This window comes from Podarcis cretensis (genome assembly GCF_951804945.1).
Source record: "Podarcis cretensis genome assembly, chromosome: 7".
NCBI lineage: Eukaryota > Metazoa > Chordata > Lepidosauria > Squamata > Lacertidae > Podarcis > Podarcis cretensis.
The window spans coordinates 40,997,204-41,023,979 of record NC_137176.1 but is presented as its reverse complement, the minus strand read 5'-3'; the positions used below and the strand labels follow the sequence as shown (position 1 = coordinate 41,023,979).

At 39.3% G+C, this 26,776-nt stretch overlaps 1 long non-coding RNA gene across 1 annotated transcript; it reads right to left on the bottom strand.

The window, feature by feature from the left end:
* Nucleotides 1–491: 491 nt before the first annotated feature.
* Nucleotides 492–25,464, bottom strand: LOC307219663. Its single transcript, XR_013840498.1, has 3 exons — nt 25,367–25,464; nt 21,751–21,825; nt 492–811 (listed from the first exon to the last, which is right to left on the bottom strand). It is a non-coding gene; the product is annotated as an uncharacterized lncRNA (long non-coding RNA).
* Nucleotides 25,465–26,776: the final 1,312 nt, after the last annotated feature.

Here is a 26,776-nt window from a genome sequence, read left to right as displayed (position 1 = left end):
CCAGCAGGATGCAGACAGTGGAGGTTACTCTATCAAGGCAAATGGGGTATTTCCTCACCATTCTCAGTTCTTCCAATTCCAATTATGCCCACCTTCCTATTTAAAAGTGGCCAGCTTCTAGTGTGGGCACTAGCTTCTGTGTTATGGATAGCCTCTTCATACTTGAATATATGTTATGGGAGAGGTTTGTAAGGTTGTGTGAGAAATCCCATTGAATCCTGAGCGAATGCTACAAATGTGAACACTATAACATGAAAAGACCATATTTTCAGTCTATAAGACGCCCCCTATTTTGGGGGACTCTGATTTAAGAAAATGGGGGGAGATGGCCCTGTGTATAAGATGCCCCCTAATTTTGGACATAATTTTTAAGGGAAAAAAACCTAGACTTAAACACAGAAAAATACAGTGAATGATGTACTCCAAAGCTGATGAAAAATCTCAGGGCAGGTGAGGAGGCGTAAGTGAGCAGAAAAAGCACACAGGCTAACTTCCAGTGTTACTAACACTTTAGTTATACAGACAAGCAGCTTTTATTCCTCAGATGTTTGTTATAGACCTTGACCTGTAGTGAGCCACAGATGATTTATTTTGTATTAGTGGTAGTTCTTCCTTGCTCTCAACAAGCCTGACTGATATGTAGGATTAGCCGTTGTGCACTCATGTTTTCTGCCTCATTTTCCAGGGTAAGGGTTTGTTTGTTGGTAATCCTCTTTATAGCTCTCTTTCTTCCATCGCCCTTATTCAGCAAAAAGCATTGGACAAGGTATACTGTTTCTTGCTCCTGGGTTTGGTAGATATTGACAAATCTCTGTGGAGAGGAACATAAGGCCCAGGGTTACAAGTGAAGAGGTGTATCCAGGCAAACTTAGTTGTGCTTACTTCCAGTTGAAATCAATGGGACTTAAATCATTACTAGCATGTCCCACTGATTTCAGTGGGCAGGAGAAACAAATGGTAAGGCACAGATTCCATATATTACAACACCAATCACAGTAAGAAAAAGCAAGATGACCTTAAAGAGCTCAGGAAGAGGTTTATTAGGCCCAACACATTTCATAATAAATCCTACGTCATTGATGTAGAGATAAATAATATAAAACTATGAAATACTAATGGACTTCCGGGTTAGCGTCATCGGCAATGGCGGAGCTCCTCTGACTGAGAGGAACCCACTCCGCGAAAATCGGGTCTTGCTGCCATGGCGAAGGCGGAGACCCTTCAAAAATCCCAGGCGGGGGAAGCCTGGGAACGTGGGATTCGGGTGACACCAGGAGCACCCCCCCACCCGCAGGGAAACCCCTTTTGGGGGGCTCTGAAGCGACGTGGGGTGAGCGGCGCGGTGTTTTGAATCGACCGCTATTTTTACGGAGTGAAGCCGCACAGCCGTTGCCAGAGAGCGCTGACTTTTTCTTGTGGACAATTGGATTTCAAACAACAACCCGTGAGTAGAACGGGAAATTAGGTTTTCAAAATAATTTAATTTGGCAAGGAACAGGGGAAGGTCTAAACAGAAAGTCCACCTCCCCCTTCTGTAAATAGACTGAAGCAAAGAGTTTGTTAACTAAGGTCTTGGAAAGTTCTATGTAAAGGATTAAAACTTCACTGATTGAAACTATTACTTACACTCCCTTTGGAAGCAGGGGAAACCTGCTGGAGAAGGTAAAATTTAGGAACTGAAGCATCACGCCTCCAAACCCAGGAGAGGTCCGCGAGGAGCCCATCGACGGTGAATAGAAAGGTTTGACAGCTGTCACCTTTGACAGCTGTCAAATTTGACAGCTAGCTGTTAAGATACAAAGAAAGACTTTGTTTCTATTGTCCATTTCTGCGTTTAAAAAGAAGGAAAGGTAACTGGAATTGTTATTAATTTACTTTTAAGACTTTTGGGACTGTGCTGGAAGGATTGATAGACTGCTTTCCTCTAGAGGGAGTTTTGGGACATTGTCACAAGAATGCAGCTGGGAGCCTAAAGATAAAAATTCTGAGAAATTAACTTTGACCTTGGACACTTCAAGGATGTCAGTGGAGAAAAAAGTTACGCTTGAATTGAATTTATCTGTTGGGAAAGCTGCATGAACAAATAGATACCATGGCTACCAGCGTTGATATTTTGGGAACAAACGTGGGCATTAGTAAAGAAGTCGACAAGAATCCGGCACAAGAATCTTTCTCAATTGAACAAATTGAAGAACCAGAGAAGGAGAAAGTTGTTGTTAAAGTGATGCAAGGGGGAGCTTTAACCCTACAGAGACAATTGGAGGATTACATGTCGAGGCCTTACATGACTGTAATTAGGAGAAGCCAGTTTTTGGAGATGGGAGCCTGGCTTGATTTGGAAAATGAAAAGTGGAGAGATTACCCCATGTGGGGATCAAATGACTTTTGGGATATGAATTTGAGCCAGAAGGGGACCGAAGTTTCTGGGGCCTTTGGACTTGGAAGAAGTGTGAAACAAGATCGGGAATACTTTATGGGCCCTATCTTTAATTATGGAAATCTGGCAGACTTGATAAGGAGGAATATGACCATCGTTGGGTTGGAGCTCCCCCAAGAACTGCTTCTTAATATTAAAGATTATCAAGAAGATCGGCAGATGGGACATGAAAAAGACTTAAGAGCCTCGGATTTGAGATCTCCAGGTTGATGGACTGTTGTAAGCCGATGGAACTGTTGGCAGGGGCCGAGACCGGGGAGGGGAGACGGTGAAAGAAAATTGGGAATTTAAAGTGTATATATTGAGATTTTATTTTTTTTAAATGTTTTTAATGAGAGATGGAGAAATTGTGGAATGGAATTTTTATGACCCTAGGGGAAATGTCTTAAGAGAATAGGTTTAAATATATCAGTTTTAATGAGAAATAAGATTAAATAAAGTAATAGTGGATGGCTAATTGGTGAAAGAGAGAATGGAAAATTACAGTATATTAAGATAAATTATTAGGGTAAAAATAAAGATGAAGGATTTGCTGAAATATCTATTTGAACTAGAAAACAAAGAGGGGAGGTGTGAGGAGGTCAAGGAAAGAAATTATGTAAAGGTTTAACTTGTTTTTTCTTTTTTTCTGTTTTGATTGTATGTATTTTCTAATTATTTTTCTTCCTTTTTATCTGTTTTTGGGTTTTTTTGCTTTTTTTATTTCTTTTGCATTTTTTCTTGGAACTGTCTTGTGTGTTTTTTTGTACGTATTGTGTTTTCTGTTTTTTTTTTGTAATGTTTTAAAACCTGAATAAATATTATTCTAATAATAATAATAAAAAAAACTATGAAATATATAAACCAGTACTTAATGGTAAGACTTTACACGGTCTCAAAATATCAACAACAACCAGGAACAGGACAAACAACTAATCCATTGTTTAGAAAGTTCTGACTGGATTAAACTGGATTCAGCCCAATTTCTTTCTTTCTCATCAGCAGATGAAGCACACCACAGTGAGATCTGATTGAGATAGACGTGGTTTAACTTCATGATATTTTGCATGTAGCTTGTACACAGTTTTCTTTGGGATCTGAACATATGGAAGAGCAGTCAGTGCTTTCCTTGCTCATTGCAAGCACACTCTGTGCCCTATTTGCCATACACACCATCTGTTGTTAGGGCATATGGATTGGGCCGTTGTCATGTGCTGAGCAGATAGTTGTACCACCAGAGATTAAGCAAGTAAAGGAGGAGAAAAGCAGCAATGACTGGATGCAGTCAGGGGTGAATGATGCGCTACTTCTAATACTGCTAATTTATTTAGTATTCAGACATCACTGAAGAACCTTTTGTCACATCATCCATCACAGAATGGCACTGGAGAGATGGAGTTTAGAAAAATTAAAAACCTGTTTGTTACTGTAAACCAAAGAGCATGAACAACATCCATCAAACACAGACAGAGGTGGAAGATAAACAAGAGTTGGTTGGAACCAATTGATGTGCACTGATTTTTTCGTAACTCCAATTTATTAAAATGCTTCTGCTAGAGATTAACTATCTGTAGTGCAATATTTATCTTCTCTCCCCTTCCATCTGCATGGCTGCACATAGCAATTTCAAACACTTAAAAAAAATTAATTGGGGGAAAAAAACATGTTTCTTCTTATTTTTTATAGTTTTACAGCTTGTGCTAACGCATGTATTTAGAAGACACACCACAGCTACATTTTTCAGTATGTTATAGCACATGGCAGGCATAAAAGGTATGCCTCCTACAGTAATGCTAAAAGCTGCTTGGCTTAATTCCCCCTAGTGAGTGCACATGTATATGAGCTCATCCAGTGAATGGAACAGGCAGCCTTGGGCAGGTTCTATCTATCTCAGCTTCCATTTTATTTTATTTAAACATTTTATATACTGCTTAACACAGTAGTCTCTAAGAGGTATACAGTAAGATTTAAACAAGCACAATAATGATAAAATCAGTCCAAACCATAAATAAAAGAAGTCTTTGCTCCAATACTTCCTGTTGTGAAACCTGTTGCATGATAAACTTACACTAGTGCAGCTGTTGGATTTCATATGGCACAGCCATTATTCTTGCTCTTATGCTAGCACAACAGTCCTTGCATTGGCGATCAGCGAACATTGAATCTGGATTCATGGCTAGTACCAGATGGTTCCAGGCTGGTGTGCAATGGGTGTTGCACAACCTAGGAAGGTATGATCCTACCTTGGGAAAAATTGCCACTCTTTTCAAAATTATTTTGATTTCCTTTGGAGGTTCTCAAATGTTTTAACTGTTTAAGAACCTTAAAATTTGCTTTTGATTCTACACTAGATAAAGATTTTGCTGCTGCTTGAAGGATTCTTAAAAATTGGATGCTTAGATGACACTAAGCCACCTTATGCACTTTTGAAAAAATAAAAGGAATAATAATAATAATATGCAGTGATTATGACAAATGGTGATTCATTCTTTCCTGTTTGGCATCTTTAGTATCCTGCAGAACAACTTTTAGATTTACTGGAAATGACTCTGAGCTTCACTTCAGTTTGAACACCTCTAAACTTCAACCATTCCCATGTATCATCCAGACTCTGTACTCATAACACTGGGAAGTAGATGCAATTTTCTTTTAAGGCAAACTTAATTATATTTATGCCTTTTCAAAATGACTGCTGCCAAATTTATATCTGAAGTCATCATATCAGTGGATTAGACATTCCGTATCATTCCCTGCTGCTGACTTCTGAGCATTATTTACTTGATTATAAAGCCTGGTTTGATGGGACACAATCACATTTCTGTTCTCAATTATCAGCCCAAACTGTGTTAGTCAGAGATCCCTTTGAATAAAGAAAATGACCTAATGGGTTAGTTCTCTGCCATGGAATTCAAATGTCTCTATTCAAATGTCAAGCCAAACTCACTTTCGCTCCCCCTAACCTTTTTAAGTTAGCTAAAAGTATGGAAGCAACAAGCAATTTGATTTGCAACTTAGGGGCAGTTCAAGCATTATTGAAACTGGCATTCCTGTATATGCAGTGGAGCACAGGCTACATGTCTGCTGCCTATTACATATCAATTATAATGTGATTCATATATCTGCACAAGTACACATAACCTCTGCAATCCATCTTCCTTGAAGAAGAAGGAATGGACGCTTTAGAAATTATGAACCGTATATCACAGCACCCAAATCCATGCTGTGTGTGCACCAGTAATCACTACTATCCCAAACATGCTTCTTCTTCTTTTTAATTCACAAGCTATATATATATAACTGTCACTATAAATAGCATTTATAAGTGGCACCAGGATGACTGTGAACCTCTTGTAGTATTTTGAATGTGAGTGCATTATACTGTACAGAGTCAAACGAAAGCCAAACTGTTTAATTATTGCTTTTTGCATTCATATTCCTTGGACATGATTCTCTTGTTTCCAGTCTTCCTTTTCTTTTCTCTCTGTTAAATGTGAAATGGGAGTAATTAATTTTAGACTCCCTAGAGCCTATTGCAACAACCTTGGGAATTGGATAACAGTCTGCATGAGGCAAACCATGTTGTCAAGATAATTTTTACTGCAGCTTGATGTTTCTTGTGCTGTTCTAATAAAGACCACTCCATTTCACGCACATAAAACTATATTGACAATCAATCCTCCACACTCTGGCTATTCCAACCATTTGTGCTCTTCCTTCAATGCCCTAGGACACCTCTGTGTTAACTTAAAGTGTGGTAACGTCAGCTGCTTGCATGCATGAGAACTTAGACGGCTGCAAATTTTATTGCAGCTGTTTATCAATTGAGGGAAGGGCAAGTAAGCATTCTTCCCCCATCCCTTTAAATTGCACAGCAGAAAACACTTGGTAAATTTTCAGCCTATGTTTTCATTGACTCCCACGTAGCACCAGATCCATTTACTCAGATTACTACCCATTGGTAGAACCAGGTTATCACCACAAAGATAGGAAGACACATGGGAAATAGGAAGCTGAATCAGACAACTCATCCATCTGCCTTTGTATTACCTGCACTGACTGGCAGTGGCTCTCCAAAGTTTCAGACTTGGGACTTTCTTGGCCCTAACTGGAGATGCCAAAGAATGAACCTGCATCTCACATTAATTTCTCATTCTAATTCCAGGTGCTCAGCTTGTGGAGTCCTTGAGTTTCTATTCTTCTCTAGCTGAGCTTCTAGTTAAGCACTTTCACATCAGCTGGCTAACAGCTCTAAGATGGCTAATTAACCTAATTGGCTTATCTTAATGATTTAGGACTATCTACAAAGGATCCATACAATGACCAAAACATGGAAATACACAAAAAAAATTCCTTCCAGTAGCACCTTAAAGACCAACTAAGTTAGTTCTTGGTATGAGCTTTCGTGTGCATGCACACTTCTTCAGATACACTTCTTCAGATACTTCTTCAGTGTGTATCTGAAGAAGTGTGCATGCACACGAAAGCTCATACCAAGAACTAACTTAGTTGGTCTTTAAGGTGCTACTGGAAGGAATTTTTTTTGTTTTGACTATGGCAGACCAACACGGCTACCTATCTGTAAATGGAAATACACGTCAGCTTCCATTTTATCATGATGGTGATTAGAAGAAAACAAAGCTGATTTTACAGAAGTGACCTGCTTGCTAAACAGAGCTCTTTAATATCAGCTGCAAAAGGTCTGAAAACTTCCAGTTTGGAATAATGAAGCTTGCCCTTAAACACCGTTATCCAGTGGTCTTGCTGCCGGCCGAACAGAGAGCATGTGAGAAACATAGCAGGGTTCTGCAGTCTGTTTTGTACTGTTTCTGCATCTTGTCTTGCACCTTCAGGGATGAGGTTGTATGCCCAGCTCTGGAAGCTCAGAGCAAGTGGTTCAGAACAACAGATGATCTCAACAACTACTTAAAAAAGAACAGATGGCCTAGGTGAGGCAGGTATCACTGAGATCTTGACCCTCAAGAGGCTGGATGTGGGGAAAGCCTTCATGCCTCAAGGGGCATAAAATGGCTTTGGCTATAACTAGCTCTCTGTGGAAGGGCTCTTGATCCAGCAGATGTTCCCACATGAGTTGAGGTGACATTTCCTCTGATCTGCCCTTCCCACTATAGGCCCCTGCACTGCCTCTCGTGATGCTCTGGAGGGTCCACCAACCTTCTAGAACAGTTCAGGGAGCAACAAGGCTGCAGAGAAGAAGTACCTTGTGAATGTCCCTATATTCATCAGACCCAAGCAGATATTTTCCTTCTGTTGCATCATTTAGACAGCATTGGGATATTTTTTCACCCAGGTATTTGTAACTTGAAAGGTGGCAGGTTTCAGCAGAAAGTGTTACAAGGTTCAAAATGGTTTATTTAATTGCTTAACTTTTTTGTAATCGTTTAGTTATTTCCTTGTAGAACTACTAAAAATATAAACTCTGTTATGTTGTTTGTTTAATATTTTGTATTTTGGGCAACATTTAATTACCGGCATACATATTTATTTATTTATTTTTAAAAAAGAAAATTACTTATTTAATTGGAAGCAGAATGATGATTAGAACAGACCATTGGCCTGATCCAGTCATCCTTCTTATGCCTTCAGAGGCAGAAGTAGTCTCCTGACTGCTACTTGTTACCTGTAGGGCAGGTGTGGGCAACTTTGGGCCTGCCATAAGTCAGACCCTCCAAGTGTTGCTATTTTCCAGAGACAGTCCCTGATTTACACAAACCATCCTGGTTTCTGATTTGATCTGAAAATGTCCCACTTTTCCTTAGGGTGCCCCTATTTTCATCAGAGAAATATTGGAAGGTATGGTAGGAAGTCCCTATTTTCATTGGAGGATGTTGGAGGGTATGGAGTTCTCTGACCCCAGAGCTGTCTGAAGGCAGCCCTGTATAGGGAAGTTTTTTATGTTTTTATATATGTTGGAAGCTACCCAGAGTGGCTGAAATAACCCAGTCAGATGGGTGGGGTATAAATGGTAAAATTATTAATATGGAATGGGACTTCCCTATTTTCATCAAAGAAATGTTGGAGGGTATGCATAAGTTGTCAAACTACAGCTCCCATGATCCCTGGCCATTGGCTATGGTTGCTGGAGCTGATGGTGTGGCAACATCATGAGGGCTAAACATTTCTCATACCTGTTGTAAGGAATACTTCTGTTCCTAGAAGCATCTAACTGACCACTGTTGAAAACAGAATGCTGAACTAGGTCAGTCCCTGGATTGGAGCAACTTTCTTCTTATAACCCTTCTTTAATAAGGGTTTTTTATTCAAATGTTCATAGAGTTTCCATTGCTTGCTAAATATAAAAAATTAGACCATGTCACAGTAACTTTCTGGTGCATTTTATCCTTTAGATGTCCTTTGAGAAATCTTGATGTACAACCTAGTCACTTTCAAGTGCTTTTATTCATTGAGCAAAATGGGACAAAGGCCTTCATCAACTGAAATACTGACAGGGACTAGCCTGAGAATGTGATTTTAAATGCCTGTTATTATTTTTCAGAGAGACCAGGGTGTGTGTGGGGAAGTCTGCATAACATCAGCACTTCAGTAAAGTGTAAAGCAGAGTGCATTATGTAATAGCCAAGGTTGTATCTGATTTTTTTTTTTTTTTTTTTTTTTTTGCAGAGCTGCTAATTGGAAGATGAAACAAGCAGAGCAAAATGCACAGGCGGTGTTTTCCGCCATGTACCATATGATTAAAAGATCACCTTTTTTGCTTCATACCCGCCATCTGACTCAGTTTTTTTTCTGATGGATTCAGCATCTTCCTGAACTGTATCCAACAGAGAGAGAAGGAGAGGGAGAGAGATAAAGTAAAATAAAAAAAGTAGAGCTTGTTAAGTTTTGGGGGCAAAAAGCAAGCAAGCAAACCCACAAACAAAAACCCTCTATCACGAATTGTTTATGTCACCCACAGTTCACCAAAGAGATTTTCCAGAGAACTACACTACGTAGTTTTGACCATTGAAGTGAAAATCTTTGCGGAGCTTACATTTTCAGGAATAGTTTGTCGCTTTCCAATTGCTTTAGGATTTTCAAAGTTCACTGTTCATTTTGGCTCCTGGTTGCTTTTAAAATTTATGTTACCAGATGAAGGAGCTAATCTCTTTTGATTCAGATCCATTCATTCTGTGAGTTCAATTTAAAAAGTTAGTATGTCCTCAGAAATAAATGGGGGGGGGGGAGCCCTAGCAACATGAAATTGGATTACTTTCTTTGGGAGAAAAAGGTGACTGGCAGCCCCATCTGTAACTAGTTATGCTGATTTAGCTCTATTGATTCCAGAAGGAGAAGGGACCAAACAACTTAAATCTATGCATTTAATTGTGTTATTTCTTCCTGACCATTAGAGAGGATAAAAGAGAAGAACAAGATAAGGAAAACAAAAAGTGGCATTAAGCTATGAAATTGACACCCAAATCTTATGGATTGCCTCAGTCTGCAGTTGCGGCAGAAACCTAATCACATATTGTGGCAAAACCTCCCTCTTGCTTTTCTGCCTGGCCCATTTCCACCTGTGCTGGCTGGCTGAGCCCTGCCTGACTACATTTACCAAGGCTGCTTCATTTACTAAGGGTGACTAGAGATCATGGATCCATTCAGAGCATGTTATGGAAAGAATCATGGTCATGTAGGTTTTTCTGGCCCCTTGTGGGAGACAGAGGAATTGTTGGTGGATGATGCCTTAGAGCTTAGATCTAAAGGGTGACATGAGACAAACTGCTCAGCTGTTGTTTGGAATGCTGTTGACATGTTTTCTGCTACTTTTCATTATTGATTGTTAATACTGCACTTTTCAACTGCTTCATTGTAATGAAGTGAATTGGTTTGAAACCTTCTGAGACACCTTACTGATTTAGCATAGCTGGGTAAAGATTTATTAGCTAAAAGTGGTTACAGTGGTACCTCGGGTTAAGAACTTAATTCTTTCTAGAGGTCCGTTCTTAACCTGAAACTGTTCTTAACCTGAGGTACCACTTTAGCTAATGGGGCCTTCCACTGCCGCCGTGCGATTTCTGTTCTTATCCGGAAGCAAAGTTCTTAACCTGAGGTACTATTTCTGGGTTAGTGGAGTCTGTAACCTGAAGCGTCTGTAACCTGAAGCGTCTGTAACCCGAGGTACCACTTTATTAATTTTGTGCTAATTGGGACATACCCAACTAAGTCATGTGCAGAGCAGTCCCAGACTTAAGCCTGTTGATTTCAGTGGGTCTGTTCCCTGTTGGATACATATTGTTTGCGTTCTTTTCCTTTGGATATAAATATTGTTTGTTCCCACAAGTTCACAGAGGAAGGTGGTCCATTATGCAGCATGACTCTGAATACAAGCTGCTGAGAATTAGAGGTGCGTAGGATGGTGTTGCACTCATGCCATGTTTGCGGGCTTCCCATGGGCATCTGGTAAGAAAAGGATGATGAACTAGATGGACCTCTGGCCTGATTCCATAGGTTATTCATATGTTCATTAGGGGGAATGCCACCAGCATCAAAATGCCAACTCCCACCTGCTTACCTTCTTACTTATCTCCAGTCCAGGAGATGGAGCTACCCATAAACTCCTTTCCCCGCTTAGAAAAAGGGCTGTTCTTGAATAATGTTGTAGAGAGGATGAGGAGGACAAAACTAGACTTAGTTCGCTCTGCTTGTTATTGGGTCTGGTTTCACCTACTCCCTGATTTCTGCCCTGCCAGTGCCAATGGGTACTAACCACCAATAAGCATGTATAGACCAAAATATCACCAGTTTATTACAGCAACAGACGAAGCCAAAATATAGCTGGTACAGGATGCAAGAAAAAACTGGGAGGTCACACCACCATGCATAACTGTCATTCTGTAGATAGAAGATGCTGCAAAGGTTTTAGTAAAACACAGCTCTTTACAGTTCAACCATAGATTGCAGCCAAGTAGACTAATCCTGTGAATGTTTATTCAGGAGTCTTAAACTTTAAAGGAGACTTTCCCCCCAATTTGCATAGATATGCAAACTTAATCAAATATAAATTCTGATTTTGAAATTCAGATGGTTTTTATTCAAAAAATTTAAGACTTATTCTGAGATCTTTTTATGACTCTTGGGTTTTACTTTCAGCTTATTTCCATTCACAGTCATTTTTATTTATATTATCCATTTTTTGTTTTTGTTTTTTTCCTGTTAACTTTTGCATTTTGATACTTTTCTTCAGCTACCTATGCCTTAATGGTAAATGACAAGTCTGGGGCAGTCCATCATCTGGTGACCTGTTTATAATCTATCTTCCTCATTTCTTGATTTTAAAATGGCATTTTTTAAACAAATAAACAGCAGCTCCTTTTCTCACTGCAATGACTAATGGTGCTATGCTTAATATGATGCAATGTTTAATATTCAGGGCTAGTTTTACTGCAGTGCTTTTGGTACAGTAAACCTTTATGCTTTTATGTTTCTCTTTTTTCCTTCAGATTTATTTTATATCAAACATTTTTGTACCCAGCTTTGTTCTTTCCGGATTTCAAGAAGTGTAAAATCAATAGCCATAGCAAGAATACAATGATAAAACTAGAAATAAGATTCCTAAATTAACTTCCAACACTTTGAAGGACCCAGGATGCCTAACAGCAATTAAAAAAATTATACAAATGTCATAACAACATACAAATATCATAAAAATACATTTAAATGACAACAAATTTATAACCACTTTTAAAGATACAGTAGCAAAAACAATAAATTCTTCCTGTTGATCTTGACCAGCATCACCAAGTGCTGGCAAGATTAATGTGTTTTTAAGCAACATCAAAACTTCAGCAGTAGGGAGGGCAATCCTATCTCAGCGATGGAGAAGTTCCATAAAGAGAGGCCCTGCCCCCATGCCACCACCCTATGGGTCTCAACCAGGGCTGATCCATCCATGTGGCAAGGTGAGGCAACCACCTTGGGGGCAGCAGATTCTGCCTCCAACAAATACATCACCCACTGCTGCTGCTATGGTGAAAGCAGTGGCTGTGGTGCCCTCCTTGGAAGTCAGATCTGCCATCTCCTTGGCTGTCTCCCCATGCCTCCTCTGCAACATCCACCCCTAGGGAGGAAATGGCAGAAGTTGCCTTCTCCTGGGTTCTGTGCCTGCCCAGTATGATTCAGAATGTGACCTCCCCTGTGTTAAAATTAAAAGCAACAACCTTTTAATTCCCACTTCAGTTGTCAGGTAAGGTTGATTTGACACCCACCCCCTGTTCCCTAAACAGCCGTACCTTGGAAGTCAAAAGGAATCTGTTCCAGAAGTCTGTTCAACTTCCAAAATGTTCGGAAACCAAAGTGTGGCTTCTGATTGGCTGCAGGAAGTTCCTGCAGCCAATTGGAAGCAGCAGGAGCCCCGTCAGATGTTCGGCTTCCAAAAGAATGTTCGAAAACCAGAACATTTACTTCCAGATTTCGATCTTTCAGGAGCCGATTTGTTTGGGAGCCAAGGCATTTGAGATCCAAGGTATGACTGTATAGATTTTCATTCACTCCTCCTTCCCTGGTGGGGGCATTTTGTGGTTTACCTTGGGTGCCAAAATGTCTTGGGCCAGCCCTGCTCTCACCTCTTGGTTTCTGTTGCCCTGTAAACAATGGCAACAGAAACATCACATTGAGCATGTGTCACTCCCCTCTGGAACTAAAGGGCAATTCCCCAGGTTTGCACACGCTCATTGACTAAGAACATTGTTCAGTAACTTGGTCCTGATGAGAAAAAAAGCGCAAATTATAGGTAATATTTTAAACTTGGAAATAATAAAATTAAACAAAAAAGAAATACTTCAGGGCAAGTTGACTTATCAAGCAAAAACAGCTAAGAACAACAGAGCACTGGAAATTAATTCAGTACATGTAGGTTGGCTCCATATCATTCTGACAGGTCTCGCACCTACCAGTCCTTGAAACAAATAATAAAAATTCTTCCTCACCTCTCCCCATCTTCTCCCATATCTATATATACTTAAAAGTCGTTTTCCCAAGAGAACAATTTACTGTTTCCTTGAATTGGGCATCACAGTTGTAGACAGAAGGAATGCAATGACCCCAATAAAGCAAGTTGCCTTGCCCCCAAAAAACTGTCAAAGCTTTCTTCCTTATTGTTTTCTAGGTTAAGGAGTTAGCAAAGTGGGAAACTTACTTATTATACAGAATCTGTCTAACTCCTCGCAAACTTTAAACAGACACACTAAGCAATGATGACAACTTTGGCCAAGATTTCTGTTTGTGTTTGTAAAGAAATGTACTGCTTTAGGAAGAATGTTCCTTCTGTGTTTGTGCGCGCTCTCTCTCTCTCTCTCTCCTGCTTTCTCCTTTTAAATGTACATTAAAATACACATAACTCTTGCAAATGTGATTCTTCTAAATGGTAGTGTGGGAGAAATCAAGGTACCATAGCATAATCTAAACTTTCCAGGATAGTTTCCTGTGGGTTTAAGTGGTGTGCAGATAAGAATGTGACAGTTCACAGAAAATAGCGGAGCCATATATAATGATATATTGATTTTGTAAAAGTTCAGCATGGATGCATGTTACCCAGCTACAAGTGGGACCTATAACAAAATGTTACCGAATGGAGTGTTGAAAGCTAGTTGTGCCAGCCACTCAGCCATACCCTTTTCAAGAATGCTCCATTCCACCACTACTCCTCAAACAACAGTCAAAATTCGATGAGCTCTGAGCATGCTCAGGCATCATTGTGCAGTTTGGACGTTTCCCCTTTATTTTTATTTTATTTTTGTTCTGCAAACTTCAAGGTTCATGACAGCCTGCTGATTCCTTTCCATGTGTGTGTGGTGACATTTTGGCTACATAAGTATCTTCATTCAGATAATGAGTCTGGTAATGGTATACAGGATAATAAATCTATAGCATTTTTCATTCATAAAAAAAATAAGATTCTGATCTCCTTAAGAATTAATTTGCATAACCAGCTTTCCCATTAGAGGATATATTCAGTGCTGAACAGAACTTTTACAGTTGAACTTTTTAAGAGCTTTTTTGGGTTTGGTTTGTTCTGGGTAGTGCTACCAGCTTTGCTGAATGCCTTTCCCAGAGAGTTGTGCTAATTGCTACACTGTGTTCCTTTAGGTGTTTCTGAGGTACGAGGCTGCCTTTAAATTTTGTAATTGTGCTTTTGCATTTTCTATTTGCATTTCAACTTGTGATTTGATTGTTAAAAGTTGTTTTGGTTCCATCTTTTATGGCAAAGAGCAGGAGATAAATGATGAAACTGAACTTACTACCAATGTTTATCAGTAGTTCAGGTCCATTAAAAATAAGTAACAAATGGATGAGGGAGGCATTTATATACCTCAAGCTAAACTCCAGTGTATCTCATGATAGTAAAATGTCTCAATACCAAACCAAGAGTATGATATCAGAAGATATCTGCTTCCCTGGGTCACTTTTGTTATGAGGAAGAAGGAATAAAAACAATATCCTGTGGCATTTTATCTCACTTTATATGTCAACATTGGCTGGGACAAAAAAAAGGGTAAAATCTGTATACAGTGGTACCTCTAGTTGTGGACACAATCCATTCTGGGGTGCCATTCGCATCCTGAAAAGTCCGCAACTAGAGCGGCACTTCTGTGCAAGCGCGGAGTGCAATAGAGTGCTTCTGCGCATGTGTGAAGCACGCAGAACGCTTCTGCGTACACGCACGTGGCGAAACCTGGAAGTATACACGCGTTTGCAAGCCAAAAAGGCACAACATGAACCTAACGCAACACAGGGTATGACTATAGTATAAAATACCTAAAATGTCCATTCAATAGCATAATAATTACATCACTAACTTAAGTCTAATTGAGTTCATTGAGGCCTTAGTATACCTAGAATCTGGTTTAGAACCATACACATACACAAACACACACAGACACACACACACACACCTTGTAAAAATATGCAGGAGTGCACCATTCTTGGTTGTGATCTTTCTGTAAGAAAACCATACCCTTAATTTAAGAAATGGCATTATTGCCTAAAACTGTGCTGATTTTTTCACCGAACTAAATTACTTTAATTCTAGATTTTGAAAGATCCTTGTTGAAGGGCGCTGCGTCCATGATTCATGTTCTTAGCATTATTATTCCATGCTTTATCCTGCCTAATAGTCTACCAAAATATCTGAAATCTGAAACTGCCAGCTTTTCAAGGACTGTTTGGGCTTGGATCGTATGTAAAACAGTTTGGGTGCGTGTTTTTTTCTGAGTCAGGTGTGCTATTTTTGCTTATATTACTCATTTGAATTTCTAAAGGATCAGCAGCCTGCTTGTCATTGTATAATCCAGGAACGTTAATTAAATAGATCAGCACATAAAAGCAACAATTTTAACCTCAAAAACCAGCATTACACTGAGTAGGTCATGTTTCTTATCTTTAGAGATTGCCAAGAACTCTTAAGATGACTATAATTGGGGAGGGGAGGGGAAGGATGTAAGAATCTTTAAAGTTCATCTTAGTGTTCAGCTTTCCATGATTTATCCGTTCCCTCATTGTGTTATGCATTCTTTTTCAGTATCTCGTCTTTTAATCACATTTCCTCCAGTTGGAGAAAAAAGAAGATAAAAGCATCCTGAAAGAAGAACGTAAGCAAAGGGTTGATTTTTGCCCTCAGTCATATTTAATATTTGTTTGCTCGCTAGTGATCAGAGGTTTATTTTCAGTTGGCCACAGATTTCTCTTCACAGTCTGGACAGAAAGAAGGTAGAGTAGCAACATGGACTGATTCTGTAAACCACTGCCATGGAATTCAGGGAGACTTCTTCCCCAATGCATTTTCCTGAGTTTTTCAGCCAGTGTCTGATCCCTGCATGCATATCACTAAATATCTTGACCCTGCTCCACTGAATTGAACTTTCAGCCTTCACGACGTAGGAAAATGGTCAAGTACATAGCCCCTTTTTGTGGAGGAGGGTCAAGATATTAACTGATATGCATGAAATTTCATATATAGCTATATAATCCCTATGGATTATATAGGGAGCAGGCATTTTCAAAAAAAGTGTTTTTTATGAACCACCCTAGTAGGGCAGTAATTGTTCCTTGATAATTTGTCACCCCCCTCCATGATGGTACCTGGGGCGACCCGCCCCTCTTTCCTATGCCCCTGGCCTGGAGTTGCCTGTGAGGCTCTGATTGATTGCCTGTGTGTAGGTGCTAATTTCAATCATTTGTAATACAGTCAAAGGCCTATTAAAGGGTGCTGATTTTGATCCATTCCAAGTTTGCTAGTATAGTGTCAGTTTTTGTATCTGACTCACCTTAAAACAAACTGCCCGATTTTGACAAACATTTGAAAAATAACCGTTCATAATAACAGTGCCAAATATTAGTGATCAAAACCACAAGAGGACTGATTGACTGACATTTAGAATTCTGCTATTGCTAGCTAGCATATGGAGGAAGAAAAACTAGCTCAAACCAAAGCGTTTATGAATAAAACTGTCATTTGGACATATGTTGCTTCTATTTAAAACTGCTTTTTCCATGTTTATATACAGTCTGGAAAGAGAGAGAGTGAGAGGATCAGGAAGAAGTCAGGCGTTTTTGAGTGTTTTAAAAACAAGTTAAATTTCACTTCATCTACAGAACACTTCAGATTCTTCTGTTTCTGCATTATGCTTTTTGTATGTTTCTGCAATGGATAAAAGCAGGAGTCTCTCTTTTTTTTGTTCACTGAAAATGCCATTAGTCATAAATATCAAGATAAGCTTCTGAATTGAGCTTTGTACCATTTAACATGTCAAATCTGAAGATAAGATTGGAGTACACAGACAATTAGGGGTGCCAGTTATCTTCCATATATTCAAAGCCATAAAAGTAAAGTAATATGATTTTTTTTTATGTAATACATCAAAGAGAATTATACAGCAAAGACATGAAACAGTGGTTAACTCTTCCTCCTTTGGAAATTAGTGGCAAGAAACTCTTCAGGTTTTTCTATAATATCGACTTTATTCAATCAGTTTAAGAAAAAAACAAGCTACAGTGCAATACAGATTCCTATACCCCAAATATACCTAGCCCCCCCAAGGAGGACATGCAATTAAAATCTTAGTCTATATTGGCAAGGCACTCAATGACATCAGCTCCTAAGGTGCAAGAGTCACATGCACTGCTCTTGCTAAATTGCTATGCATCTCCTTCTGCAGTATTCTTCGACTCAACAGTTGGAGCAACAGCTTGACCATGCCTCCATCAGCACAATTAAACCCCCTCTTCTGACGCAGTGTGTTCAAGCCACCAGCAACTTTTCCTGTGTGTCATCTCCAGCTACTCCTGTTGCTTTAAGCCCCTTGGAAACGGTGAGGGACTGTCTCTTCCACCTCTGTACCTTCCTGCAGCTCTTCTGCACCTACTCTTCTTCTCCTGTCTCTGACTGCCCAGCCTCTTTCTCTTTTCCCACCTCAGAAGCCCATAAATCACTGGCCCCTTCCCACTGCTGCCTGCCCCTGACACACTAGCATGACAAATACACCAGTGGAGATTCTGCCAGTGAAGCTATTACATAGCAAGGATGTACAGAGGACCGTCTGAAATGGGGTGGAAATGAGGGCAGCATAGGGAAGAAATGGACTTATGCTGCATCCTATACTCTTTTCATTGTCACTATCCAATCTTTCCAAAAGAAGCATGCAAGCCATGGGCATGGCCGAAAAGCATGTGTGCTTTTTCCATCAGGGGAATTACCGTAATTCTTAATTCTAGAATTTCTCATTGCTAAATTCAACAGCATAATGGAAAAGGGAACCAACTGAAAAATTAAAGCTGCAAGCAGAAATTGATCTTTTTTTTCCATTTTAAATATATATATATGTATAAGATGGGTCGCCAACCTGTATAAATCAAGCTCTAAGAGGATTGAGCCTTCCTTCTCTTAGAAATGTCTCATCTTCTCCACTTGTGTGGTGCAATCCATTTACACCAAATAGTATACCATAGAAGATATCAATAGACTGCTGTGGAATAAATGGCTTTATAATCTGGTGAATTTAAGAAGGTTCCCCAGCAGGATTCATATCACTATCATTTTGAAGTCCAGATCCAAACCTCATTGGTTATGATTGATGAACTATGATTGCACTGATGTTGTATCATATAAATATTTGTCACTCTATTTTTGATGTAAACATATACTGACTAACATGCTCTGCTTTCCAAAGTGCCCACTGGAGAAAAGTAATAATGCTATCACCAGTCATATTCTAGGGGGAATGCACATGGTACAAAGTTTAGAATATTATTATATATCTAGTTAAAAGTGCTTAGTCCAAAGCCCAGAAGAATTCTGTCATTGTCACCTTTCATAGATTCCAGTTTTCTTCACAGCTCGGATTAAAGTGACACTTTCTGATGAAAGCTGAGTTATTAAGAATACTCTCATGGAAGTCTATTCCACTGAATTCAGTTAAATGGGTTTAGAAATGAGGCAAAGTATGTGAGGTTACAACCTTTTACTGGGCAACCTTCATTGCTCAAATTAGAGGCATACCTGTGCACATTTGATTATGAATAAAGTCCACTAAACGTACTTTGTGAGACTGGAGTTAGCATTGTCACCCAGGGGGATGAAGCAACTTCAGGCAGCCCTATGGAATGGTGGGGGTCAATTTAGTGGGCGAAATCTGGGCAGCTTAGGATACAGTGGATCTCCAGTTCAGCTTGCTGATTCCCAGCTCATTAAACTCCAAACCCTGGCACAGTTGAAGATACACTTACGTAACTTACTGAGTCAGGGATTAACCAGCTGAGCTGAGACAGGCTGAATTCAGGTTGGTGCAAAAAAAACAACCCAAAGTGGACGTGATGGGGGTGAAACAAAAGAGGACTTAGGCTGGATCCTAAGTTCAGTATGGTTATGTGTACTGGAAACTTAGCACACTATTTTAAAGGCTTGTTGCTCTCTGTTAGGCTTAGACAGAGCAACAGCAGCTGCCCTGCTGCTAGATGGCATTTGGATCTGGTGTAACATTAACTTAACACCGGTGTGCTTTATGCCAGCTTCTTCAGCATATGATTGCTCCCTAAGGCAGAAATTGATATCTGTGTGGCGCAGGATGGCTTGTAAAGTGTTCTTCTGAATGTGTAGTGCCATTTGAGATCAGCTTCAGGTAGCAAAATGTCATGGGCAGAAAAGCCAAATTCTCATGTGATGTCACCAAGCCTGCGGTGGTATTTCATGAGACGTTGGCGAAGCCTTGTGACACTTAAAGTTGCCTTATGTACCTTTAGCATTAATGCAGAGGAGGGCATTTCAGCAATGGTAAATCTATTTCATCACCACTTTACCACATGCTGAACTCTTCACAGATCCATTCAGGCCTCATCCTCAGTTTGATTCCAAGAATTGGCCTTGGCATTTATTATAATCTGCATTTATTTTCTCTCTGTGTTTAAGCAAACATCATCCTCAAATGAAGTGACTTGCACTGCCTCTTATTCAAAAGGCTGATTATTAAAATGATCTGCTGCTGGTTTTGGATTTTCAAATAAATTTGGTTCCATGGTAATTCTACTGCACAAATGGCAAGGGCTGTGTCACACTTTGCTGTTCTGCAAGATTGCACTGGCCAGTTGACAAGTGAGAAAACAATGGACAACTCAATACTTTCAGTGTGCAACAACATAAAATGGATGGTGTGTGTGTGTGTGTGAGAGAGAGAGAGAGAGAGAGAGAAAGAGAAGAAAGAAAGAAAGAAAGAAAGAAAGAAAGAAAGAAAGAAAGAAAGAAAGAAAGAGAATAGATGGAGGTTTATCTTCACTGTTTTATAGGATGTCAGCTTTTAAAAACACTCATGAGGATGGTCTGTTTGTCCTCTGTATTCATAGTTTATCTTCTTAGGAACAAAATTATAGCCTCATAAAGTTATGCAATGGAACTGTAACTGTTTAATTAGAATTCAGCATAAAGTATTGTAGACACTTCTCTAAAATTGATTGTTTTGGTTAATTGCTAGTAATAAAATAATATTAAGCACATTCATTGATTAAACTTTTATATGCAAAAATACTGTAAGAATATGAGCAAATAATATATATGGTGCAATTATTACATGCCCATAAGGACTTATTTAATTTTATAAGGCTTGTTAAATGCTGAGTATTCTTTTTTCCAACTCTATAATAAGATGCTCCTAGCTGCAGTGAAATAAGTGGTTTCTGCAGGAACGTGTATTGGATAATCTCAGTGGTTGTAGCATTATTTGATTTATAAATAGGTCAATGTTTCAAAAAGATAGCTTTGAGGCAATAAAGCAAGCAGTGAGATTATTTCAAACAAGTGAGAAACCACTAGTTAAAGATGATAAATTCTCATTGACCCTACACCGCATGAATGAAGACAGAAATAACTTGGTGGGTTTAACCATCTTATCTTTATTTCCTTACATATCTGCAACTAAACTAGTTAAGGCTAAATAATTATCCTACTGGCTCCCAAGATTAGAGCTACAAACCCTCATTTTCAGCAACTCTCCTTGGGGTGAGAGATGGTGAAAGGGATGGGACCTACTATATGAAATTAGCTGAGGCTGATGAGAACTCCTCTAGGAATGACTAATGCAAAAAAGACTGATATTATAGTCAAGGTTAATTGTAAAAGAACAGGGAGTGTCATTAGCTTTAAGCCTGTTTGATGCTATTTCAGGACTCCCAAGATTCTATAGGGTGACAAGGTTGCTTAGGATAAGCTTTCCTACACCACCAATTCATAGGTTTTTATTATTATAATCATTCATTTTTAGTAAAATCCCATCTGATTTCATTTACTCCCAACTCCACTGCACCCACCAGTTGTGATCTGTACATGGTTTGATCCAAATGTAGCAATCAATGAGTCCTTAATACCCAGAAAAGCAGAATAGGGAAAAAAAGAGTCTTTCAGTTAAGTGGTCAGGCTGCTGCTACAGGAAATTTGATGAGGCCTCATTGCCTTAAATACAGGTGGACATGTCTAACCTTCATTGGCCAGGCTGCAATGTGGCAGCATCACCAGCCCAGTGCGTCCCATGTCTCAAGCTCTTTAAGGGTTGGAGGCAAAATGCTGCACACAGTGGAGAGCATTAACAGATTCACTAAGCATAAGAGTTGTATAATTCTTGCCTCTTCTAACTACAAATCATATTATTTTCAGATAAAAATGTAAAATAAATAATGAGTTGCTGAAGGACATTCAGACATGGTTCAAATTTAGCCCAAGTTAGTCTAACAGCTTAATTATACTGGATTTCTGAAATTTGATTTAAAATACTTCTAGAAAATGTTGTAAGCCCTCTCCCCACTTTTAAAAATACTCCCCCCCCCAAAAGAAAACCACTTACCACAATGCTGTAGCACTCTTTCCATTCATTTTAATAAACACACAGTAGTTAGGACTCTTAAAAGGCTGTACAAACCTAAGGAAAAAATACCAGAAGACAAACAAATTGAATAATGAATCATTAATGTTTATTCTTATCTCAGTTTATTTTTATTCAAATATCTTTCTGTTTTCTAAGAAACAACTACGGTAAATTGGATGAAATGCCCTACCACTCAGCCAAGGGAAGAGGAAAGTATAGGAAAGCTGATTCACACTAATAACAATGACATGCAAATAGAGTTAGGGAGGTGACAAAAACAGCTGAACTGAGACAAGTAGACTGAAGTACTGGTTTCAATTGTTTGGAAACAGGACAATAGCCCACTGCTCTTCTAAACACCATTCTTTCCCAGACAGAACTCAAAAAGGAAGAATGGACATATGCTAAACAAGGTTACTGCAAAATCCCTCCCCCAATTCACAGCAATTGAAGTGTTCTGGGAAAATAATTCAGTTTGATTAAAACCTAGACCTGTCCATCAAAATGAAAACTGCCCCTATACCTCCATGTCCATGATGCTCAGATCAGAATGTTTTCCCAGTCAACTTGGCTTTGCTTTTTTAAAAAAGAAAAATGCAGCAATCCCTTTATTTCAAATGACACCCAAGTCCAAAGAGTGACTCGGGACTTTAGAGAACCCCTGATCTGGGACGGTCTGACTCAGTCATGTGAAAATCTCACTTGAATCATCTCTATTGCAATTTTGGCTGTGCACAGAGATTAGATGCACCCCAAGCATTTAATATGGATATAAATTTCATGCAACTGAATGTTGCATGAGATTATAGAAAATATTGGGGGCTTGGTTGGGGGAATGTGTTTTATCTTCCCAAAAACAAAATAGGGTAATGAAGTAGTACTGTTGTCACTATTATTTCCACATTAGGACACAGGAGGCTCTGTGGTCTAAACCACCAAGCCTCTTGGGCTTGCTGATTGTAAGGTTGGCAGTACAAATCCTTGTGACGAGGTGAGATCCTGTTGCTTTGTCCCAGCTCATGCCAACCTGGCAGTTGGCAGGAACTCATACCAACGTGAGTAGATAAATAGGTAGGAAGGTAAATAGTGTTTCATGCGCTATGGCACTCATCATGGTGTTCCGTGCACCAGAAGCAGTTTAGTCATGCTGGCCACATAACCCGGAAAAGCTGTCTGTGGACAAACACCGGCTCCCTTGGCCTGAGATGAGCGCTGCACCCCATAGTCGAATTTGACTGGACCTAACTGTCCAGGGGCCCTTTACTTTTATCCATTACCTATTATTTCCAATGTAAATTAATTGAACCAGTACACACACTGTTAGGTGTGCTCACTGCCCAATAAGGAAGTGGATTTATAGTTAGGAGAACTTGAAAAGGATCTTGAAGTTTATGCCATGCAAGTTCATATCTATAGATATAGGTAAATAGCCAGCCATTAGCCTAGTAACCATGTACCATTAGTGGCAGCAGTTGCTCAAGATTCAAGGAGGAGATTTTTTACCAGCTTGACTAGCTAAGATGCTTTGAACTAGCGATGCAGCTTAGGACCATATGTTTGCGAAGCATGTATTACTGAACTATGGGCCTTGCCACACAACATGCAAGACAAAGACATTCAGCTGGGCCTTGGGAGCTAGTTGAAATCCTCTAAATTCTACACAAGGGCTTATTCTTTCTCTCCCCCCCCCCCACCGAAAACAGAGCATATTTTGTGCTAAAGCGTTTGCATGGCGATAAACAAGGAACCCAATTATGCTGTTTTTACAGAGTCATCTTAAAACAACCCAACATCTTGTACAGGCAATAAAGTCCACAAATGACTTCAGAAGAAAGTGTTCATAAATAAAAGGAGAGGTGTTCTGAATAAAAATGATAAAACTGACATTTTCTCACCCAGCTTGCTAACAGCATATTCACCTTTTGTAAGCAGGAGGATATGGAGTCAGGTGTTCATGAGAATAAAAGTATCCGTAACTTGTTGAGGATTTTAAGTGCCAGATAATCTACAGTTTGCTAAGAGTGCAGCTGGAAAGAGGTTCAAATCTCAGATAGATGATAAATGTGTTTGAAGATATTCATTGTATTAGGCACTCACCAGATCGTTATGTGAGAAAAGAACTGTCCCAATTTTATCATAAAAAAATGCACTCTCAAGAGGTCAGGTCATTTGCCCTTTATAATAAATGAAAATATGGTCAAGAAATTGAAGCTGTAATTTTATTCCCAATCTTTTACTTCTAGCAGTTTCTGGACAATGGTTTAACATTTGATCAACTGGTGAAGAGTGCTTTGCATACTATGACTATGAAGGAGAAATATCAATATAATGATTCTCCAAAGCCCTTTGCAATGGGGAGAATGCAGTAACATGTAAATTTGAGGCTCCCAGTAGAGAAGATGCTCTCATTGTTTCACACAGGAAAGCCTTAGATAGAAAAATACATTTTCCCCGAAATGTCATCTAACAGATGAGGCTAGATGCAGGTTCATATGAAGGGACCTTTAGAAACATTTTTAGGATAATGTTTTTCACTCATGCCATACCATTCTTATGCCAACCCTTTCTACAAATATAAGAAAAAGCCAAGAAAGTTGATCAGGGAAGAGGGCTTGACATCCGTTGTGAACAGCTTCTGTGTCTGATAAACATGGAAAGCTATTACATGGATTCTATGCATATTTGCTAGGTAGAAGATTCTGGTGAATAATATAACACAGGAGTCACCCATATGACGCTAAGTAGTGTCCATGAAAGGTCACAGTAATATCCCCTCAAAAATCCACAGAGAGTCTGTTTGCTCTTCCTGCTCAGTTCCTGTATGAACTGGCTCAGCCTCTCCTACCTTAAATATACTCATATTTCCTATACAGTGGTACCTCGCGTTAAGTACTTAATTCGTTCCGGAGGTCCGTTCTTAACCTGAAGCACCACTTTAGCTAATGGGGCCTCCTGCTGCTGCTGCACCGCCGGAGCACAATTTCTGTTCTCATCCTGAAGCAAAGTTCTTAACCCGAGGTAATATTTCTGGGTTAGCGGAGTCTGTAACCTGAAGCGTATGTAACCTAAGGTACCACTGTATTTCCCTTCTACAACTGGTTGAGCTAGGGATATGAGCTGTGGTATTAATCAAGCCAGATACCTTAGGAAATCAATGTGGTTTCGTGACAGCCTCAGTTTGTGACCCTTATGTAAATAGAATTCACCAAAAGTGAGAGTTTAATGGACAGCATTAGCTTAGGTCCATTAGTATGATGAACATTGGATGCAACTCCAGGACTGTTGATGATGCAATGGCCGCTTGCCCCTTTCTGGGTGGGCAGAGTTTGCAGCCCCTTGCAGTCCGACTTCATCCCTGGCAGCCATGAATCACAAGCTTGGCCAGCCAGTGAGATTCTGGCCAGCTGCACTACAGGGTGGAATTGTCGCCAAAACATTAAAATTGAACGGGTCAATGAGGAGCCTGCTTCAAAATCTGTCTGAGGACTGAGAAGCTTTGGAACATTGCAGCATATGAGCTTTAGGATAATGAGGAAAGGGGGAATTGTAGTCTGTTCCCTTCTCAAGTGATCCTGTCCTTATCAAAAAGTCTCACCAAGACTTGGAATGTGCCATTTTCTTTTAGACAAGTCAGAATATGCCTTTGATATCTTCAAAAACATGCTGTTCAACCATAAAAGAAGTTGAGAGTCATTCTGGGAGATGATCTATAATGAAATGAAAAAGGTATTTAAATATACCTTCCAGAAGAAACCAGAGGCCTTTCTCTTGGGCATGGTCAGCCAATTGGTGCGAAAGGAGGATAGAACTTTTTTTATGTACGCCACAACAGCAGCAAGAATACTCATTGCAAAGTATTGGAAAACACAAGATCTACCCACCTGGGAAGAATGGCAGATGAAGGTGATGGAATACATGGAACTGGCCGAGATGACTGGCAGAATCCGGGATCAAGGAGAAGAGTCGGTGGAAGAAGATTGGAAAAAATTTAAAGTTTATCTTCAAAAATATTGTAAAATTAAGGATTGTTAGAAAGATGTTGGGAAAAGAAAATTATGTGGTTTTAGTAGAAATGACATAAACGATTAAGTAAAAATGAATTGGTGAAAGAGAGAATGTAAAATTATAGTATATTAAGACAAATTATTAAGATAAAAACAAGGTTGGAAGGATTTGCTGAAATAACAAATTGAATTAGAATACAAAAATGGGAGGTGTGAGGAGGTCAAGGAAATAAGTAAAGGAAAGAAAGCTATGTAAAGGTTCGATTTGTTCTTTTTTAATTGTTTGTATTTTTTCTGTCTTATTTTTCTTTTTTCTCTTTTTTCTTTTTGTAATCTTTAAAATTTGAATAAACATTATATAAAAAAGAAGAAGAAAGAAGTTGAGAGTCAGTGTGGTGTAGTGCTTAGTTAGCATGTCCGACTAAGCTTTCAAAGTCACAGATACAATCATGGAACTCACTGACTGGCCTTAGTTAAGTCGCCAACTGTCACCCTAAACTACCTCAAAGGATTGTTGTGAGAATAAAATAGGAGCGGGTGGTCATGTACCCTATCTTATCAAGGTAATAGATAGATATGTCAACATAGATTTTGAAGCAACGAGGCAAATCTGTTAAATCAGTCATATTAATTTATTGCACAGAGGCATCACTTAAAAAATTAACTGCCATTTGGAATAAAATGACACATCACTTTATATCAAACCTCTCTTTCTTTGGATTAATGTGGGGGGGGGGGTTATCCATGAAATCAAAACATCAAATACCCAAATTGTGGAATAAAGATAAACAGTCATTTTTCTACCCTCAGGGAAAGTCTGTCCCTGAATTACTATCCCCCCCCCCCGAAAGCCTTGTCCTCCCTGCCTTATCTGACTATCAGAACAGTGCTTTGCCCCTTTAAAAGTCCCTCAGCACAAGAAATGAAGTGTTACGAATAACAGCTCTGTAATTTCAATATGAGATACATTTCTCATTTTAAGAGGTTTATTACAAAGGTCA